The sequence below is a fragment of the Macrobrachium nipponense genome, chromosome 27 (genome assembly GCF_015104395.2).
Source record: "Macrobrachium nipponense isolate FS-2020 chromosome 27, ASM1510439v2, whole genome shotgun sequence".
Classification (NCBI taxonomy): Eukaryota; Metazoa; Arthropoda; class Malacostraca; order Decapoda; family Palaemonidae; genus Macrobrachium; species Macrobrachium nipponense.
Genome location: NC_087216.1, coordinates 30455641 through 30472867, shown reverse-complemented (window position 1 = coordinate 30472867; position 17227 = coordinate 30455641). Strand labels below are relative to the sequence as shown.

Genomic DNA, 17227 nt, shown 5'->3' with positions numbered 1-17227 from the left:
TCATGTAGCGTCTACGCTGAGAAATTATGTGTGACGTTACTAGGTCTGAACTCTCTCTCTCTCTCTCTCTCTCTCTCTTCTTCTCTCTCTCGTTTGCTTCATTAAGAGCTTACCTAACTTCTGCGGAACATGACGTCAGGACGTTCTGTTTCCAAGGTAACTGAGAATCGAGGAGGCAAGACGGATAAAGATGCTGCCGAGATTACTACAAGGAAATATAATTATGCACCAAACACGCCAATCATGACGGCAAACCTAAGTAAAAGGTTGTACCGCATTAATTAGCTAAGGAGAAATAAAAGAAAGTCATTTATTTGCATGCATACAGTGGTAATACATGGAGGCAAATGATAGAGGTCACGCTGCCCAAGGAAAAATATTTCATAAACACATCAGGGAGTTGAAGTAAATCACGATTCGTAATATTTTATTTATAGAGGCATTTCATTTACAAAAAAAAGTAATACATGTATATGTATATATATATATTATATATATATATATATATATATTATATATATATATATATATATATATATATATGTGTGTGTGTGTGTGTGTGTGTGTGTGTGTGTATGTGTGCGTTTGTGTGTGAATATATGAATATATATACATATAAATACTAGGCCCATATTCGAGATGATATTTCAAACACCCTTATTGGTTGGCGCATGAAGGAATCACGAAAACGTAACTGTACAGTGTGAATGAACTCTATAGTGTTTCCAGAAGACAGGCATCGATGATTTAATAGTACAATGAATTCCTTAACTTGTCCTTTGTTAAGTAAAGTACAAGATGCGAGGAAATGTTATACATGCCTATTTTAATACTTATAAAAGTACTTACAAAATACTGAATGGTAAACAAAGATAAAAAATATTAATTTTTCTAAAGCAACTCGCACAGTCTACCGATAAATAGTGAGCAGAAAAATATACTTACAGCAGTTGCAAAATAACTTGGATGAAGCGTCTTATATCCTCTGTTGCTTGGAACATATATATTGTTTAATAAGATTACAAGTACATTTTCGCAATAATTCACTTAAAAACTAATAATATAGAGAGACGAAAAACGATACTTTCATTCTTAAACTACATAAAAAAATTAAAAACGGATCATATCGGCCTAATATGTTTTTTTTGTTTTTTTTTTCGCGCCTTAAATGTACAATGACGGCATTTAAACTCCCGCCAATCAAGGACCCCGCTACAGTGAACCCCAGGTGCGATTTAAATGCCCTGATGGAGATCAGATCCAAGTGTCCGTTGACTCACGCAAAGAATGGAGGGGAGGTGGGGTGATTTGAACAATTCATTCGCCGGGAAGAATTTAAAGGTATTCATTCAAACTAAACGGAGGTTTTTGATTCAACCGAATTTAAATGGCTCTCCCCTTTTTTAAAGCTAGAGGTGGTGATGTTGCCATTTGGTATTAAGTGATGATATCTTACTGAAATATACTTTTAATTATTCTTTTAAATATCTTTATAGGATTGTATAGAGTTTATCATAGCGGAGGGCGAGGGAAGAGGGAAGTGGGAGTAGGAGAGTGAAGGGAAACGGGGAGTGGGAAGGAAGGGGGAGGTGGAGGGGAAGGGGAAAGGATGAGGAAGAGGAGGGAAACCTCTGTACCCTCCGGGATTGCCAGTGTGCATTCAAACACAAACAAGACAGAGTTTTAGTATATATATATATATATATATATATATATATATATATATATATATATATATATATATGTGTGTGTGTGTGTGTGTGTGTGTGTGTGTGTGTGAGTGTGCGTGTGCGTGTATACAGATTACAGCTTTTATTACTATGAATTTATTACAAGAAATCTGTGTACATTTTTTTGATGAAAAACTTAGTATCTTTGTAGATTAATTTTGACATACAACACTTTGATAACACAAGTCTCCAACTAGCTCTCACGTAGTGGTCCAAAATGGCCCACCTCCCTACCCTTACTTGTTTTCGCAGAATAATTTGTTGCTCACGACAAACGCTTGAAAATAAAGCGAAAGAAAAACAAAAACAATAAACTGAAACAACATTGAAAGTAAAAAAGAAAAAAACAAGCGTCCCCTTGTACGAATGCAAAGATATTTCCATTATTTCTGAAGGAAAAGGCAGAAAAAGGCCAGTAGCAGAAAAAGGTTTGTACCTGGAGGAATGTACCAACAACATATATTAGATTTCTGTAGATGGAAAAGCTTCTTCTTCTTCTTCCAGCGAGCCTCTCAGATGGAGGAAATGGGGCAGGGAGTCTGTAGGGAGACTTTTATTAGATCTTTAGATTTGGAGGAATTATGTTTTTCCCGATGAGGAGATAAGGAGCGGGGAAGTTGAAAAGAGGAATGGGAAACTGTGATGATATTGTAGGAGGAGAAGGGGCGCAAGTGAGAGGTCTAAGAGGAAAAAAGCGGATACAACGTAGAAGAGGATAAAAAAGGAAGGTTGCCTAATGATTCAGTGAGCGATACTGGAAGAATAGAACAGTAAAATGCATCGAAAAGAAACATGAAACGACAAACTCAATCAGAAATAGAGAAAGAATATTTTAGACCAACGTACTTTCTGGATAAACGAAAAGAATAACTTGATTGGATATTTTTTTATAGAACTGTATAGAGATATATTACAGAGATAAGAGGTTTACCAAGATGTACCATGCGCAATAACTACAATTTATCTTCCGACGAAAACGAACAAGATACAGTAATGTGATCAAAACAGCTCCGGAAGATCGTGATACACAATCGATATTGCCGGATGATGCTGGTTGTGGTTAAGATGAGATGCTTAACTGGCTTCACAGTATTCTCGGCAAGACCGTTTGATTGCGGGTAATGTGGGGAGGTTATTAAATGTTGAATTCCCAAACACTTCATAAATTCCTGGATCTTAACGCTGTTGAACTGTGGTCCTCCATCAGTCATGAGGCACAAAGAGGAACACCAGATTCCCGGAAGTAATGGCAAAAGATCCTGATGGTGTTAGAGTTGATAGTGTCACCTTTTCACCTTTGCAAAGGACGACAGCATGCCAACATGAGAGTCAGTCAACTACAACAAGGAAGGACTTCCCTGCAACAGTAAAGGAGTCTGCTGAGATGGACGCAAAGGGCCTTGTGGGGTGTCATCATTCATTAGGGGTTCTTATTGATGAAATGGCTGCAATATCCGGCATGACTCACAAGCTCAGACTGTATTGGCAATGTTGTAGTCTATACTGGGCCAAAAGACGGTCTGCTCCACTCGGCACTTGGTGCCTTCCCCATGCAAATGGAACAAGGAGCAGTGGCAGAGGGCAGCAGGAGCTTAGATTCTTGCTCTGTACAGGATAAGTTCATCTATCAGCGTAGAGGGCATCCCGTATCATCCAGTAGGGGAGTAAGGACTTGTGGAGATCATATCTATTGGAAGGGAATCCTGGGGTGACAGAGTAAGTAGATAAAGGTAAGAAGGTTTCTCTCTTGCTGCTCAGATTCTATAGAATCCTATTGGCATATTGAGCTGAATACTCTTCTGGAGATCTGATGGCGTTAATAGCTCGGAGATGGATGGCAAAAGAAGCACCTGAGATCTCAACTTCTGGTGTGGAGAGGCTGACTGGGGCTCAAGACAAAGCAACAGGAATAAAAAAAACAAAAAATTGAGTAAAAAAAAAAAAAAAAAAAAAAAAGGGAAAAAAATAAAAAAAAAAACTGAATTTGCCACACCCCAAACAGCTGTGAAGTGGTAGGGCGAAATCTTCTCCTTCAGGTGCAGGAAACATTGTAGGAAATATTGTATGCCTGGTAAATACATCCTACATTTCGACATTGCCCGGACAATGGCCAGCATCGGTTTCAGTAAGAAACCGAGAGCCACAATGATCTAGGTGTAGGCATCCACCACCATGGTCCTGAAGGAGGGCATATTCAATAATGTTGAGATGTGAGGCATCTGCCTGAAGGACGACAGGTAGGTCTGGGTTGAAAAGGGCAAGAACAGGTGGACTGGTAAAAGCTAACTCCATGAATTGTAAAGCCTCATCATGATTAGGTGTCCAAACAAATGTTCTCTTGGGGTTCATCAGGGGATATAGAGGTTTGAGCTGCAGCAGAGATATCTGGAGTGAACTCTGCCAATTGGATGATCAGTCCCATGAATGATCTGAGGTCAGTCAAGCTTTCTTGGTCAGTTGAAATACCTTCTCCTGAGAGAGTATTTCCACAGAAGTTCGCGGTGGGGGCGGCGACCACAACTTATCCTTGTTGAGGGTGATCCAAAACTTGCAGCACCTAATAAGCTCTTCATAGATACGTTGAAGGTGTGCGGTAGTCTTAATCGTGGAAAAGAATGTCGTCTATGACTTTAACAATTTTTGACTCATTGAAGGGCCATATCACCTCGCTGACAGAAGGCGTCTCCAGTAACTATAAAGCCCATTGATCCTCCACAGTAGTTGAATCGACCATATGGAGTGATAAAAGTTGTCAAATATTGATCTTCTTCTGCCAGTTCCATCTGCCAATACCCACAGAGGGTTTCTCCCAAACAGGATAGATCTGCATTTACCGTGCGTAGGCTTTGCCCAAATTCTCTATAGTTTCCGACGTAAATCCGCAAAATTAGAATAGTTCAGTAAACGCATGATTGTCCTGAATGTAAATTCCATTCTTTTCCTGGTTCTATCATTCTTTTAGAAATACTTGACAACAAGGAAATTTTACACGCAGCTTGGACCCACAATAAAGTAATGAAATAGGGTAATGGAAAATAGTAGATATTAGGTTATTTTAACAATGTGACTTTGACAGCAGGTATAACCCAATAATCATTAAATTGTTTTTAAAAATTCTTGAACAAAATAAAATCAAATGCTTCCATGTTTATAATCGATCAATTACCATGAATTTGGTAAAACTTGTCAACAATACATTTTTTCACCTAAAAGATGTCTTATTGATAATTGAATGAAAAAATAATCACCAGTATAGTGCAGTTTGTTGTAGTATTCTCGACATTAGTTCCCATACCGTATAAGAACGAAAAACCTCTGTAATTGAATTATGCTTCTTCTAAAAAAGTAAAGTAAGAAATAATATCGAAAAAATACACGACAACGTTTTACCAAACGGTAAAAATATTCGTCTCTCTCTTCTCAAAACAATCTTTTTTTTCTTTTTTTTCTTTTTTTGAGGTGGGGCTGGGGGGACGCGTGTCTTGTATCCAATATTCGTTTCTATGCTGCCTTTTCAAGTGCAGTTTCTCTTCGACAAAGACAAAGGAAAGAGTATGACAACGTATTTTGACATGGTGTCTTACAGCTAGGTACAGAACTTCAAAAACTTTTGTTTTAACCTACCATTTTTTGTTTAGACATTTTCTCTCTCTCTCTCTCTCTCTCTCTCTCTCTCTCTCTCTCTCTCTCTCTCTCTGCTAAGTTTATGCTAAATGAACTGTATATTTGACTACATGACTGCTTGCGTAGAGAAATTAATTCCTTTTTTCCCTTTCCTTAAGAAAAACTTTTACATATCGAGTAAAGTATAGAAAAATATTTCAAGATGTTTAGCAACTGCTTAGGAATCAACTCTAGATGTGCATCTCAATAACTACCTAACGTTTGTAATGTAAGTTGTATGAGTTCACCAACTCTCCCAGATAAAAGCTCAAGTAAGAATGATAAGCATCTTGCTTTTTGAAGGACTGATGTGAAATACACCAAACTAATTGTATTATTCCTTCGTGGCTGTTCAGGCTGTCCACAACACACACACACAGATACATGTATATATGTAATAGGCGCACACACTAACGCACATACACACACAGATATATATATATATATACATATATATATATATATATATATATATATATATATATATATATATATATATATATATAATATATTTGAACAAAGTTACAGCCACGGAGGAAAAGTGAAACAATTGAGACTCAGTATTTTTTCGTCTCGTTTCAATTTTCCTTCGTGGTTGTAACTTTGCTAGTTTTCGTGATTAAAAATTAAGCACACACACACACATATATATACATATATATGCATGTGTTTGTGTGTCTGTTATTTGTGTGTTTCTTTAATGACATTTATGAATATTGCGAGAGGCTCTGCTGGTCGTCAACGTCTGTAACATTTTATAATGTGTTGAAACGAACACATAAACATATTCTAGCAAGAATGATTATACTTCTAAAGCTGCTCTGATTTGCTCTATCTTCATTGATCGCAATAAAGCTTTCGCATTGTGAGAGGAAGAGGTTTTCCCAACCGGTGATCTGGGTGACCAATCTATAAAGCGATGAGGAATCGACGTGTGATTCGCATGGGTTACGAAATTAATGGATATGTAAACGGACTATATCAGAGCAGACAATGAAATTATATATTTCACGAGATAATTAGAGCAAAATCAGATAAAATGCGATTAATTGGTATGCATGCAAATTAGATGTCTCTCTAGTCGTCATAATGAGTCATTTGAATCTTGCAAGATTAATTCTTTCTAATTAAGATGTCAATTCTAACGGCAATTTCCCTAATCACAGCAGCGGTATCATTCCAGTCCGAGGGGAGAATTATTAAAGAGGCGAAAAAGTTACGAGGTTAATTTCTTGTTTTTAAGAGCCAGAAACTTTGGCAATTTCAGCTACGAGATCGTCTTGGAGCATTCCCGGAGACACGCTCCTCCATCCTCCATCAAAACTTGGTCAGGGACTTAATTTTCTAAAAAGGAGTTTTCTCTCTCTCTCTCGTCTCTCTCTCTTTCTTCTCTCATCTCTCCTCTCTCTCTCTCTCTCTCTCTCTCCCTGGTAACGAGAAGGGGTATACGGTAATGGGAAACACCTGCTCACCATTCCAGAGTCATCAAGACTGAATCTTTATTATTATAATAATTTCTTCTCCTGAGAATATTCCCTTTTCCTTGGAATAGTCAGTAGCCGCAGACATGACGCTTCAGTGGTCACTTGAAATGTGATTACTTTTATAAGTAGAGCGGGTTTTGGCATATGTAAGTGTACTTTTTCCTTGCTCATACATGAAACCAGCGACTGTACAATTTCCAGTTCATACATAACCATCGTCGGATATTTGATGATGATAATGAATCCCTGTCATCATTCTCTTAGCTAAAATCACTTTAAAAAGTTTCAATTTTCTTTACACACATTCTTTTCCCCAGTAAGGAGGTAGGGCCCTCAGTGGAACCAGAGGGATTTATTTCTGGAGATAGAAATTTATTTCTTGACATAATGTGGTTCGGATCCCACAATAAGTTGTAGGTCCCGTTGCTAGATATCCAATTGGTTCCTAGTTACATAAAAATATCTAATCCTTCGGGCAAGCCCTAGGAGAGCTGTTAATCAGCTCAGTGGTCTGGGAAAACTAAAATATACTTAACCTTAAGTGCACCTCATGTGGCGCACTGTAGGCATTACTTAAGTGTCTTTGCAGCGTCCCTTCGGCCCCATTGCTGCGACCTCTTTCATTATTTTACTTTACTTCCATTCATATTATCTTTTTGTCAATTTTTAGCAAAAAACTGATAGCACGCTCAACTTAGTTATGAATAAAAAAAACACTTTTTGAAAGGTCTTTCAAGAGATTATAGTTTTATTCTCTATTCATTAAACATTGCAATGGAGGTGAACGAAGCCTAAAACAAACTTCTGAGAGAACGCAAAAAAATTTTGCAATAGAGAAGGTGCTTCGGATTGCAAGTAATAATCTCATTTTCTGATAAAGGACAATCTGACTTTCAGTTACACCACAGCCTTGAGATATTCAAGTTCCTTCATGAAAAGTCATTTCTTGTAGGTTCTAGGTCATCAAAATGTCTTGTGAGTTTCAAAAACAAAACACAGAAATATGCTTATTTCATTTTGTCTTTCTGGTTGGGAACATTTTTTGTGGTTTTTCGTCGAACACTCAGAGATAAGAATGCATCCATCTTCAGTTCCTCTGGATTTGGCATAATTTCAATGAGTTTGAAGAAGAAACTAAAAACGATGAGCAAAATATTTTATGCTATACTATATATAATTATACTAATTATATATATATATATATATATATATATATATTAATATATATAGTATTTAATATTATAATATATATAGAATATATGTATAATATATATATAATTATATATATATATATATATCTATATAATATATATATATATTATATATAATATATAAGGTATTACCTGAATGTATGTTAGCTTGTTAAACTCCATGTACAAGGTAAGTCCATAATGAACATACAACTTAAAATTATGAATTAGTTGAACTCGATACGGGGCGAATCCTTTGATAAGTACGTGGATCTACTTTTTAGTTCTCTTTTGGTATCCCAGTTTACACTTAGAGGAAAACCAGTGGCATTCCTAAAATATGGCTTCACAGAAGTGTTTTACTAAATAGCCTATGCCTGAGTTAGAAGGATTCTGGTAGGTTCAAAGCAAGTTTTTTGGTCTGAGTAATGCTAGGCACATTTGTCTCATAAAGAGAGCTAGCTGGAATACGTATATGTATATATATACGTATACACACACACACACACACACACATATATATATATATATATATATATATATATATATTATATATATATATATCAAATAACTTCTTTCCATCGTTTACTGACATTCTTTTTTTCTTTTTAAAATAATAATTATTCTATCATGTATACAATATTTGCGGTGGAGAGAGAGAGAGAGAGAGAGAGAGAGAGAGAGGAGCTCTTACCAAAGATCGAATACATGTAAGTATACAGACCGGCTTGTCTGGCTGGCAGGCACAGCTAAATTACCTCGTGATAAAGGCAAACTATTCACTTCAGCTTCAGAAAATAATCCCGGAATATATAATATACGAACTACCCTTTTGTTACTTACGAAAAAAAGGTCATTTTTCACTTTCATAGCTATGTGTTTATATTATATATATATATATATATATATATATATATATATATATATATATAATATATATATATATTTCAGGAAACTGACCACTGGACAAACGCTTCCATTTGTAAGTCCTCGGTAATGCTATTTGTGACGTAGATGGGCAGGCACGAAAGCAGATGCAAAGGCGCATTCTATCCGATATAGCTGCAATGGCTTCTAATGGAGAGAGAGAGAGAGAGAGGAGAGGAGAGAGATGAGAGAGAGAGAGAGAGAGCAGGTAAGGGAATAGCTGCAAGTTGCAATAGGAAAACATCAGAGCTGTGAATTTCCTAGAACGCACAGCATGATCTCTGACCCCCATCTCTGTCCGCCTGACAACCAAAGGGTTTTCGAGAATAAGAACCACTGAGGTCTTCTGCTTAATTGTTTAGGGCGATTTACTTCTCTCGGCATTGATGGCGCAAGGGGGAGGAGGAGGAGGGAGGTGAAGGGGAAAGGGGAGGAAGGAGATCGAGTGTTTAAAGGAAGAGGAAGGAGGCTAAGCTCGATCTGGTATAGCAAAGCTCATTACGGTGTAATCTTATTAGAGACTTCAGAGAGATTATATTTTACGTTTCTCCAAAAGGAGGAGAAGTAAGTGTGGGAAACGGTTGTCCGGTTGAATTTTAGCTTGGTATTACGACAGTTTATAACACGACAAACGTTTGAAGTTTTTGTACCCAATTCATTTCAATTCCCTTCGCAGATATTATCATCGACCTTGAAGCTGAAGCTAAGAGGAGCTGCGTTCAGCAAGCATACATAGATACATAGTTATTGATTAATACTTTCGTTAAGAAAAATTCTTGACTCCTTGCTTTTTTCTGACTAAAGTTCCTTTTTTAAATCTTTTTTTTTTTATTATGGGTCTCAATCATTCCTTCCTTTGTTCTAGTACTACCTGCAGTGTTGCTGTATCAATTATTGCAAGGTCCTCTGATGCAATTTTTGGCTCACCGTTCGTTTACTCTTGTGATATTCCAGGGTTTTCAGCAAACATTAGTTTTCGCTCATTCACAATTCTGCCTTGTTTTTAATTTGTCATTTCTTCTGCAATCATTGCACGATTCCTCTGAATTCTGTCTCCCCTTCATCTGCTTTTGCATTTTTGCTCCACTTCTCGTAACCATTATTAACATTAGTCTTATGTCACTTCTTTCCTTAAAATCTGGAAAGGTTTCTCTTGATTTTTGTTCTCAGTCCCTGTTGCTGTCTCTGGGCTCGTATAAAAACAGCGAGAAACCATTCATTTCAGGAAAACTTGTTCTTGCATGACATTCGCCTCTATATCCGCGGTTTTAGGTCAGCCGCTGGCTCTTATTCTTTTTCAGTACTGTTACGCGTTCTTCCTTGTTTTTTCAATTTTGTCTCTTCTCTATCATCTCATTAAATGTCATCCTGATAATACTGCCTTGGTCTTTTCATTCTTGGTGACTTTTCCCTCTTATAATCCGTTTATACGAATCCTTTGTTCATTCTGTCCTTCTCGACAGTTTACCGCAATTCTTACGAAGTCCTCCTCCATAATGGAACTTTCGCACCTACTCACTCTCATGGCCTTCTTGTTCATGTTAAATGGTCCTTTCTTTTCTTCATTAAAGTCTTTGAGTTGATATTAACAGAAAAATGTTTGAAAGGCGTAACAGAAGGAAAACCTCGCATTTGCGCTATGAATCAATTGTTAGGAGAGGGATGGAAAGTAAGATGGAAGAAAGAGAATATGAAAGGAGGTACAGTAAAAGGAACATTATGAGCGTCAGTGAAGGGTATATTGGCGTCAACTATTTTCATAAGAAGTTCAAGTGAGAAATGTGGCACAGTGCAAGACTGATGATTAATAATGCAGAATTAAATATCTTGAAAGCTAAACACCACATACGGGTACATGTCTACGTATCGTATTTCTGATGACGCTAACAAAAACAACACCTTTTTTTTTTCCTTTCTTTTTTTGCTTTGACATCGCAAAATTTAGCAAAAGCCGTTTTTCTATACCAGATACTAAATTTGCAAAATAAATTTTCCAGTTCTTGGAAATCCTCATGGATTTATTTTTATTTAAAAATACTGACAGATTTAAACCAAACTTGCAATATTCACCAACTACTACTTCAAAGCAAGACTGAATTAAGCCTATTTTATTATAACGTTAATTATGCGAAACTTAACGGGAGTATTTCTGACATCAATACCGTAATTTCAGCATTTTGCTGTAATGAAGTCAAAAACCTCCCTCCTTTCATTAAAAAAAAAAAAAAAAAAAAAAAAACACGGACAACGAAAGCAGGATAGTTGAGAGGACATCTCTAAAACAATAACGAGACGTTCTATATCTCTATGGTTCAACTGGAAACTGTTGCGAGGGAGCCGGACTTGTGGCCGATGGGGGTGGGGATTGCGGGAGGCGGGGGTCATTCAGGATTGAGGGGAGAGGCAGTGTTAAGTGCAGTAGTCGAACCCTATTATGGAACAAAAGGACAGCCTTCGACTGATGTCCCACGGATCAAGGGACTTGTGGCGAGAAGGAGCACACTTACATTGACTAAATGGAACAACTGGAAAGGACGCTTCGTTGTCAACTTTGCTGAATTCCCAGCTCATCCAGGAAGTTCGTTCATTTCCTTTCCAGATATTTTGGTTTTCAGGAAGCTTTGGTTCCTAGTTTTTCAGTGACTTTTAGTTTTCTGTAAAAGAAAACTATTGCGCCCGCTTTGTCTGTCCGTCTGTCCGGCCTCACATCTTAAAACCTACTGAGGCTAGAGGGCTGCAAATTGGCATGTTGATATTTCACCCTCCAATCATCAAACAAACCAAAATGCAACCCTCTAGCCTCAGTAGTTCTTATTTTATTTAAGGTTAAAGTTAGCCATAATCGCACTTCTTGCAGAGCTAAGTACCAACAACACAGGGTACCACCGGGCCGTGGATGAGTTTCATGGGCTGCGGCTAAGACTTTTATGGGCCATGGCTGAGGGCACCGCAGGACAGAAAACTCGATTGCGCCGAAGAAACTTTGGCGCATTTTTTACTTGTTTTCCATCTTAGAGAGGGGAAGAGAGCGAAAATGACATCCAGAAAAGTCGCTTGATAAAGGTTTTTCGTCATATTTCATCTTCAAAGACATTGTTTCGCCAATTTCTTTATTGGCGGAAGACAATCACTTAAAATGAATTCGTTCGTCCTCCTTTTTAATCATGAAAATATAAAGAGTAATCCCTTTCAATGACATATAAGCACTCATGACTGCATGCTCTCCTTTCAACTGTATGATTATAATCATTAGTAACAATACAGTCACATATCTTCCTTAAGCTAGATCTCCCAGAAAACAATAACTGCTCCCCAGAGCCATAAATTGACTTGCAACGGTAACGTTTTTCATGTGATATATAGACAAATACAAAATCAAAAGGACTGTCTCAGGATTCAAAAGCTTCATTCATTACTTGTGGAGACTATAATACAAAACGCAGCTGGTGGCTAAATTCAAATTCCACAGATCATCATGGCTGGTCTGCTATTGAGTTCTGTGTAGCCTCTAATTTTGTTCAGCTAATTAATGAACCCACGCATATTTCTGGTACCAGATTAGACTTCATATACACAGATGTTCGGACATACCTGTCAATCGGTATATTCCTGAATCCACCGCTGGAAAAAGGGACTGGTTGAAATCTAGAGCCAATTGGGTTAGGCACTTAATATTTCCGGTGCTGTATTAGGTCCTGGTCCCAAGAGGAAGTTAAACGAAATGATGATGGCTATTTGAATAATTTATGTCCCTAAAAAGGTCACCAAATTCAGGCCAAAATTTATAATAATGACCAGCCTTGGTTTGCTGATATATGTAGACGAGCTTACCATGACAGACAGGCAAAATATATACATATATATATATATATATATATATATATATATATATATATATATCTATATATATATATATATATTTATATATATATATATATAAATATATATATATGTATATATAATATATATATATGATATATATATATATATGAACACAAAGTCATTCAAATGAAAATTAATCTATTTTGGTTGAGTCTCGCCATGCTGTGAATAGAAGTTACCACACAACCGAGAGAAAAATTATACTAATTCCTTGAAGAGGAAACTTGAAGGAATAACTCAGCCTCATCTGTGTGGACCAAATTGGAATCATCTATCTTTGGGTCAGGTTATTTTTCAATTCCACCACCACTATTATTATTATTATCATTAATTATTATTATTATTATTATTATTCCTTTTTTTTTCTTTTTTTTTCTTTTTTTTCCTCTATCACAGTCCTCCAATTCGACTGGGTGGTATTTATAGTGTGGGGTTCCGGTTTGCATCCTGCCTCCTTAGGAGTCCATCACTTTTCTTACTATGTGCGCCGTTTCTAGGATCACACTCTTCTGCATGAGTCCTGGAGCTACTTCAGCCTCTAGTTTTTCTAGATTCCTTTTCAAGGATCTTGGGATTGTGCCTAGTGCTCCTATGATTATGGGTACGATTTCCACTGGCATATCCCATATCCTTCTTATTTCTATTTTCAGATCTTGATACATATCCAATTTTTTCTCTCTCTTTCTCAAACACTCTGGTGTCCCATGGTATTGCGACATCAATGAGTGATACTTTCTTCTTGATTTTGTCAATCAACGTCACGTCTGGTCTATTTGCACGTATCACCCTATCTGTTCTGATACCATAGTCCCAGAGGATCTTTGCCTGATCGTTTTCTATCACGCCTTCAGGTTGGTGTTCGTACCACTTATTACTGCAAGGTAGCTGATGTTTCTTGCACAGGCTCCAGTGGAGGGCTTTTGCTACTGAATCATGCCTCTTTTTGTACTGGTTCTGTGCAAGTGCCGGACATTCGCTTGCTATGTGGTTTATGGTTTCATTTTTCGTATTGCACTTCCTACATATGGGAGAGATGTTATTTCCGTCTATCGTTCTTTGAACATATCTGGTTCTTAGGGCCTGATCTTGTGCCGCTGTTATCATTCCTTCAGTTTCCTTCTTGAGCTATCCCCTCTGTAGCCATTGCCACGTGTCATTGCTGGCTAGTTCTTTAGTCTGTCTCATGTATTGTCCGTGCATTTGTTTGTTGTGCCAGTCCTCTGTTGTTTGTCATTCTCCTGTCTCTGTATATTTCTGGGTCTTCGTCTACTTTTATTAGTCCTTCTTCACATGCACTCTTTAGCCACTCGTCTTCACTGGTTTTCAGATATTGCCCCAGTGCTCTGTTCTCGATGTTGACGCAGTCCTCTATGCTTAGTAGTCCTCTCCCTCCTTCCTTTCGTGTTATGTATAGTCTGTCCGTATTTGCTCTTGGGTGTAATGCTTTGTGTATTGTCATATGTTTCCTGGTTTTCTGATCTATGCTGCGGAGTTCTGCCTTCGTCCATTCCACTATTCCTGCGCTGTATCTGATTACTGGGCACCTGGGCCCATTGTGTTTATGGCTTTTATCATTTTACCAATCCCGGCGTTGAGTTTTGACTTGAGTATCGCCTTGAGTCTCTGCATATATTCTTTCCTCATCGTTTTTTTTGGGGGGGGGGGGGGGGGGGGAGGGGGGGGGTTTCCCCCTTCATCCGCTTGGATGTTTTTTATATCAACCCCTCCTTCCATTATTCCCAGGTATTTGTATCCAGTCTCATCTATGTGTTTGATGTTGCTCCCATCTGGTAGCTTTATCCCTTCAGTTCTTGTTACTTTGCCCTTTTGTATGTTGACTAAGGCGCATTTTTCTATTCCAAACTCCATCCTGATGTCCCCAGATACAATCCTTACAGTCTGGATTAGGGTATTTATTTCATTGATGCTCTTACCATACAGCTTGATGTCGTCCATGAACATCAGATGGTTAATTATGTTGCCTCTTTTCTTGAGTTGGTACCCGGCATCCATCTTCTGTAGCACCCTTGTCATGGGAATCATGGCTACTACGAAGAGCAGTGGGGACAGTGCAGTCTCCCTGGAACGATCCCTCTTTCCTGGATATTAACCTCTGCTAGTCTTATTCCAGAGCTTGTAAGTATTGTATCCCAGTTGCGCATTGTATTTTTGAGGAAGCTGATGGTGTTTTCCTCTGCCCCATATATTTTCAGGCATTCTATTAGCCATGTGTTATTATTATTATTATTATTATTATTAGTTATTATTATTATTATTATTATATATATATATATTATATATTATAATATATATATATATATATATATATATATATACATATATGCATGCATGTATGTATGTAGTGTGTGTGTACATTCAGAATTAGGTACCGACAAAAACTAGAGAGGTACGTAATTAGATACGTAATATAATCAATGTTAGGACGTCATATCTCGATCGTGATGTTATTGTCTATTCTTTGCATATTCCATGTATATGGCCTTGAGCTGATAATAAAACTTATTATTATTATTATTATTATTATTATTATTATTATTATTATTATTATTATTAATAATAATAATATAATTATAAATTCTCTCTCTCGTACTCTCCTCTCTCTCTCTCTCTCTATCACCCCACTGTGGGACACTGCGATTCCTGGCGATGGATTCCGCAAGGGCTTCAGCTTCCTCCGGGTAAAGATCCCTCAGGCGCTCGTGGTAATGTCTCAGGAACCTCTGCAGAGGAGATTCGGCAGCGGCTGCGGCAGCGCGACGCTCGTAAATCCTTCTCATCATTTTCCGCTGTTGAGGAAAAAAAGGAGATGGTCAGATCGGACTGGCCTTATTGTTTCTATTATTTCAGTAGATTTAAAATTTCACATGAAACGAGCGCACCAATGGGGCCATTGACTTGAAATTCAAGCTTCTAAAGGATGTTGGTTTCAACCTCCCACTGCAGAACCAACAATTGGGATTGGCCTTCTTATTTCAGTAGATGAAACCTATTCACATGGAACAAGCGAATCACAGGGACCATTGACTTGAAATTCAGGCTTCTAAAGTACGTTGGTTTCAACCTCCCACCGCAGAACCCACACTGCAGCAGTAACTGATCATGGTGCAGAGCCAGTGATTTGTCGTCGCCCTGGGCGAGACGCGAAACCGCGACATCTGAGCGGCGCGTCACGACATTAGCGACTATACCTTTTTATTTGAAATATCTATTTTTTTTATATAAAATATTCGTTTCTTCCTAAGCATTCGATTCCATTTTGCAATATTTCATATAACAATCTGATTGGATAAGTTAAAATCGAGTTAGTGAATCGAAAGTGTGATAAAGATTGCTTTTCTTGAAGTGAGCGTTATCTTGAGATTTAAGAACTCATTTTGTTATTGCAGTATACCTACCAGTCTCATACTAATCTGCATAATAAGTCGTTATGATAGACAGAAAACTGATATGGACGTATTCACTTGAAAAGATAGATATTCTTTTAGAAAACTGTTCACTACAACAAAAGAGTAAAAACAAAATTATATGCAAATATAAAAAATATAGCTCCTTTCATGAAAGCAAGACTAGCCCATCACAATGCAATACAGAATTTATCATCATATCTGTGTTTCTGAGGATGGCCCAATAATAATACATGGGTGACAATATAATGATACTTCATATAAGAATTAAACGTCTCGTGAAGCTTTCATTTTTAACTTGAATATTACGATAGAGATTATGAGTTATGAAGGGACAGTGATGAAACAAAGGGAGTTTTTTCAAAATGAATAACTGGACAACAGATAACAAATCATTCATTATTAATGGGCTGAAATTGTACTGCCACACAATGAAGACTTCTCCCTAACGACCCAAGTTCCCCTATTAGGAGTGGGTCAACACTTTCTGTTGTAAAGTTCCCATTTACCCACATTCTGGTTTCTGTCTCAAGCTTTTCCCAACCTTGAATCTTGACCATGTTACCATCTACGTCCTTGGTCATGTTGTTTTGCAGATACTTAAAGTCATCTTTATTACAAGGTAATCAGGGGATAAGTGAACAATGAACCAAAAATATTAAATTTGGAACAAACTATATTCTATTTAGCAGATATGACATTTTAATCTGTGTAAAAGAGAAGGACCAAGAGAGAGGGAGAGAGAGAGAAATTAATCATAAACTACAGAAGTAAATCTACTGAGAGAGAGAGAGAGAAGAGAGAGAGAGAGAGGAGAGAGAGAGAGAGAGAGAGAGTGAGTGAGAGAGAGAGAGAGAGAGAGAAAAATGGGCACAACTTGCCTGGAGCATCTGAAGCTTCAAGATATCAGGAGAGGACACCTCCTC

The 17227-nt window shown here is 37.4% G+C and overlaps 1 protein-coding gene across 1 annotated transcript in view; it reads left to right on the top strand.

Moving 5' to 3' along the window:
• LOC135200652 (uncharacterized) overlaps nucleotides 1-17227 on the top strand; it is a 40470-nt gene that overhangs the window by 20932 nt on the left and 2311 nt on the right. The window lies entirely within an intron of this gene.